The sequence below is a fragment of the Zingiber officinale genome, chromosome 11A, assembly GCF_018446385.1.
Source record: "Zingiber officinale cultivar Zhangliang chromosome 11A, Zo_v1.1, whole genome shotgun sequence".
Classification (NCBI taxonomy): Eukaryota; Viridiplantae; Streptophyta; class Magnoliopsida; order Zingiberales; family Zingiberaceae; genus Zingiber; species Zingiber officinale.
In genome coordinates this window covers 59,027,062-59,033,061 of record NC_056006.1, presented here as the reverse complement: position 1 = coordinate 59,033,061, position 6,000 = coordinate 59,027,062, and positions in this window count along the sequence as shown.

Genomic DNA, 6,000 nt, shown 5'->3' with positions numbered 1-6,000 from the left:
TAAGGTGTATCAAACACATCCAAGTCAATTTTGATGTGAGATATGGTTTAGGTCATCTTAATCTAAGTTCTCATGCATTTTCTAAACAACAATTTGATCTCCATATCAAATTGAGTTTTTATCCTTAAATCAATTTAATTGATAAATGCAAGAGATGATGACATGGCATAAAATAATATCATAAGTAAAAACATGTGCCAATATCATGATGTCATGTCATAAAGTATGAAACTTAAATAAGGCATGACATATAGTTAACCTAAGTATTATCATGACATTTCAAATGATAATAAATTAAATATGATGTCATGACATGACATATGGCAAACAATACATGGCAAATAATATATAAAGGTATAGAAAATACCTAATTCTAGCCTTAGTTGCCATTTTTGATAATTTTGTTCATTTTGCCATAAATTCCATATTCCTAAGTGTAATAGACCTAAAATCATATACTAAAGATTTTTAGATCACTATGTGCCAATTAGATTGACTCTAGGAAACTCCTCAAATGTGATTGGCACATCCTAATCACCTTAGGAATAACTTTCCATTTCATTTTCAAGGCTTGATTACACCTTGAAAATTCCTAAAGTGCCACCTTTTGCCATGATTAGGTTAACTACCTATTCAAGTAAGGTTGGCACACCCTAAACCATCTAGCGCGATGGAATCACGCTCTTAGGAACCCAATACCTATTTGAGCTCATTGGGTTCACTAAATATTCACTAGGGATGACTTCCCTAGCAACCCTCCTAATGACCCTCTTAGGCTTTAAAGCCTTGGCCATTTGGGACTCATCAAGATCAACTCTAGGGGTGACTCCCCTTGTGACCTTGGTGATGGTCTTCCTAACCCTAGGTCTTGTTCCATAATCGAATGGAACATTATGATAAGTGGGCTTGACCACTTGAGACTTAGGTTTGTGACTCAAACCTCTCATGTCCTTGGGCTTTTGCTTTTGACCCTTAGACCCTAGAGTTGACTTCTCCAAATTCTTAAGGGTCTTTTCTAAGGTGTCAAGTCTTGACCTCAAGACTTGATTTTCCTTTTCTAATACCTCAAGTTTTAATTTGTCATTTTTCTTTGAGATATTCCTAGGCATATGTCTAGTTGTTTTGGGATTCCTACCTAGGTTTTCCTTAACCTTAGATGAGTTAGTCCTAGGGTTGGCATTTCTAGTATTATTTTTGTCTAGGCTAACATGTTTTGCACCTAAGCACATGTATCGGTTTCTAAGATTATCATGCTTATCATTATTGACAATTGCAATAAAATTACTAGCATGTGTCTTATAAGGATTGCAAGAATGTGCCTTAAAGGATGCCTTAGGGTTTGCCTTAGCTCCCCCTATAGATGTGCTCGATCTCTTGTCCTTGTGAGGTTGCCTCCCCCTCGGACATTGACTTCTATAATATCCCCTTCGCTTGCATTGGAAGCACACCACGTGCTCCTTGCCCTTGCGTTTCGGGACTCCGGCTTCCTTGACCTTTGGTGCCGGTGGAGTCTTCCTAATCCTCTTTGGACATTTACTCTTGTAATGCCCATATTCCCTACACTCAAAGCACATTATATGTAATTTACTTGAAATTAAATCACTTGAGTTACCTAGGGTTGAGGATGGATGTAATCTCTCTTCTTCATCCCTTCCGGAGGTAGAAGCTTCTTCTTGCACCAATCTTGAAGAAGAACTCTCCTCCTCTTCTTCCATAGATGTTGAGTAGCCCTCAACTTCTAATTCCTTACCTCCATGATGTGAGCTACTTGGCTCACTTGACTCCTCTTCATGACTTGAATTGGAGCTCTCCTCATGGAACTTAGCCAAGTTGTTCCACAACTCCTTGGCATTGTTGTATCTACCTATCTTACACAAGATATCACTAGGTAATGAAAATTCAAGGATTTTCGTTACCTCGTCGTTGATTGTGGATTGGTGGATTTGTTCTTTTGTCCACTTCTTTTCCTTGAGAAGTTCTCCCTTTCTATCCACCGGAGGAATAAAACCTACTTGTACACAATTCCAATTTGCTAGGTTAGTCATAAGAAAATACTTCATTCTTACCTTCCAATACGCGAAGTCACAGCACTCGTAGAAGGGTGGAATCGTGGTGTCTTCTCCGAGTCGATCCATTCTCTAGCTTGTGCTCCCCTGGGTGTTAATCCGACGAAGAGCAACCTCGCTCTGATACCACTTGTTAGGACCTTCGGATAGCGGCTAGAGAGGGGGGGTGTGAATAGCCGACCCCAAATTCGCGTTTCTTTCTACAAACCAAGTTAGCGCAGCGGAAAAATAACAACAGAAACGTAAATGGAGAAATCAAACCTCAAGCACAGCGATGTAACTAGGTTCGGAGATGAAACTCCTACTCCTCGGCGTGTCCGTAAGGTGGACGAAGCCTATCAATCCGTCGGTGGATGAAACCCCGGATAATCGGCTAATATGAACTCCTTCTGGGTGGAGAAACCTCACCACAAAGTCTTTGCAACAGCAAAACAGAGGAGTACAACAATAGAGGAAACAAACAAGAACAATAGAAATTGTAAACACACTTGCTTGCCTTCTCGTCGGAGTCCGTTGATGAAGCAACAGCTTCACGGCTCCAGCAGCTAGAAAACCAGCACGAAGCTCACGCGAAGCTTCAGCAAACCGAGAGCTCAGCAAAGCTCAAGTCGCAGTTAGGAGGAAGAAGAGTTGTTCCTGTAGAGGCCATCGACCTTGATATATAACCTGCGAAGAAGAAGACAGATAAACTAGCCGTTGTGTCGCAACGGCTAGAACCCTGATTGTGCTGATCGGTCCAGAGTGTTCGATCGGTCTTGGGACCGATCGAGCGATCGGTCCCGGATCGATCACCAACTCTCGTGAGAGTTGGCCTCGTCTCGATCGATGCGGGACCGATCAGACTCAGTGGATCGGTCCACGGATCGATCCCCCTCTTTCTTCTCCGATCTTCTTCGCTTCTAATTGGTCACCGACCGATCGGGTAATTCACGAAACTCATTTGTTCTTGATCGGTCACCGATCGATCAACCCAACAGGATCGGTCACCGGGTTTAGAGCTCTCAAAACCCTACCTAGTCCGGAGAACAAGCTACCGAGCCCTCTCCGAGCTACCGAGCCCCCTCTGACCTAGTCCGGAGAACGAGCTGCCGAGCCCTCTCCGACTTCGTCACAGAACGAGCTCCCGAGCCCTCTCTGACCTAGTCCGGAGAACGAGCTGCCGAGCCCTCTCCGACTTCCCATGCCAAGCTTCCATACTTGGACTTCTCCCGTGCCAAGTCTCCATACTTGGACTTTTCCCGTGCCAAGCTCCCTGCTTGGACTTTTCCGTGCCAAGTCTCCATACTTAGACTTTTCCCGTGCCAAGCTCCCTGCTTGGACTTTTCCATGCCAAGTCTCCATACTTGGACTTTTCCCGTACCAAGTCTCCATACTTGGACTTTTCCATGCCAAGTCTCCATACTTGGACTTTTCACCTGATGTCTGGTCAACCTTGACCTATCTGGATTTCCCTTGCCTGGCTTCACTCACCAGGACTTTCCAACTGCCTGGCTTCACTCACCAAGACTTTCCAACTGTCTGGCTTCACTCCCAGGACTTTCCCTTGCCTGGCTTCACTCACCAGGACTTTCACCTGGCTTCACTCACCAGGATTTTCCGAATCAGGTCGACTCACCTCGGGTTAACCAGGTCAACCTTGACTAAAGATTACACCCACAATCTCCCAAGTTTGTATTCTGTCAAACATCAGAATACAACTTTTCTACTCTCGTCAAACATCAGAATAGAGCTTTTCTATTCTTGTCAAACATCAAAATACAACTCGAGTCAGGTCAACTCGAGTCAGGTCAACCTTGACCTAAGGTTGCACCAACAAACACCACCCGAACCACTTTTTTGCCTCCAAGACTTTCGGCCACCAAGGGATGCTAGAATAGGGAGCCTCCTTCTCTTCTTCTTCTCCTCCAAGTAACCGGCCACAAGAAGATGGAGCCTCTTGATGCCACCGGCCCTTGGTAAAGAAAAGAAGGGGAGAATAGAAAGGGAAGAGGGCCGGCCAAAACAAAGATTAAAAGAAGAGACTTAGGTTGTGTTCTACCATAAGGCACCATCTACCTCTCTTTTATAATCCTTGGTGAATATATAAAAGGGAATATTTAAAATTAAAACCTTCCTTTTAATTCCTATTATGTGTAGCCGACCCTTATTTGGGCAACAATTAAGGAAAAATTTTAAATTAAAATCTCTCTTTTAAACCATTATGGATGACTACAAAAAAGAAAAGATTTTAAAATTAAAATATCTCTTTTAAATCCCTTTGTGGATGGCTATAAAAGGAAAGATTTTAAAAATTAAAATCTCTCCTTTAAATCTCTTGGAGGATGACTATAAAAGGAAAGATTTTAAAAAAATTGAAACTCTCTTTTAATTCCTTATGGCCGGCCCCTTTCTTGGGCACCAAGTAAGGCTTGGCCGACCACCTCTTGGGCTCCAAACAAAGCTTGGTCGGCCCTTGCTTGGGCACCAAGCAAGGATGTGGCCAGCCCATTACTTGGGTAAGAAGTGGTCTTGGTTGGATACAAGATTTTTTTTATAAAGAGGCTACAACAAGGACCTAGAGGAGGAATTGGTTTTGGCCTCCTGGTGAGCTTGAGCTTCTTGTGTTCAACCCGAATGTCCAACGCAAGTTCATCAATAATAACTCATACCACTAAAGAGTTATTATTGAACTACCGCACCAATCCCATATTACATTATTGTCTCCTTCTTATCATGAGTGTGTTAATCTCCCTGTGTTTAAGATATCGAATGTCTATTAATTAAATGAGTTACTGACAACTCACTTAATTAACATCTAGCTCTAAGAGTAGTACCACTCAACTTCATTGTATGTCAGAACTAAGTCCACCTGCAGGATTTACATGACAATCCTTATGAGCTCCTCAAGGGGACATCATCATTCTAATAAATAGGACACAATTTCCTTCTATAATTAACAACACAACATATAAATAATATTATTTCTCAACTTATCGGGCCTATTAATTTAACAAATAAATCTCACCCTTTGATAAATTAAATAAATAAATACTAAGTACATGTGCTTGTTATTATATCGGGATTAAGAGTACGCACATCCATAATAACAAAGGTTTTGTTCTTTTATGCAGTCAGTATAAAAAGAGCAATCTCAAATGGTCCTGCTCTATACACACATAGTGTACTGGTGTAATTTTATAGTCAAGATAAACTAGTACCAAATTACACTATAACCATTCCAATGGTTTGTCCTAATCCATCTTGGTTGTGAGCTTCTATTTATAATTTATAAGGAACTGATAACATGATCTTCTGTGTGACACCACACACCATGTTATCTACAATATAAATTAAATGGACAATTACATTTAACTAAACACAGACATTTGACCAATGCAATTCTCATTTCAAAATAAATGTTTATACAAAAAGCTAGGCTTTTAGTATACATTCTAACAACTCATAGTGCTCACTTTGCATCCTTATCTCAATATTCGAATAAGAAGAGGAAAAAGGGTAATGGTAAGTGTACAGGTAAACAACTTGTAGTAACTGAACCTTTAGTGTATAAGGTACAAAAGCAATAAGATCCAGATCCAACTTGTTTCTTTTGTAAAAGGAAAGGTCATCTGAAGAAGGATTGTATCAAATATGTCAACTGGTGTGTCAAGAAAGGTATACTTCTCAACTTTATCAATTCAAAAGTCAACCTAGCTACTGTACCTAATAATGCTTGGTGGATAGATACTGATGTAACTACTCACATTAGTGTAATTATGTAGGGATGCCTCACGAGCAAAATGTCAATTGATGCTAAAAGATTCATCTATATGGGAGCTAGCAAGAAGGCAAAAGTTGAGGTGATATGTGTCTTTAGAGTTTGTTTAGGGAATAATATGTAGGATCAAAAAGTGTTAGAGGAAGGGGGATGAATAACGCTCGTGAATTTTTTATA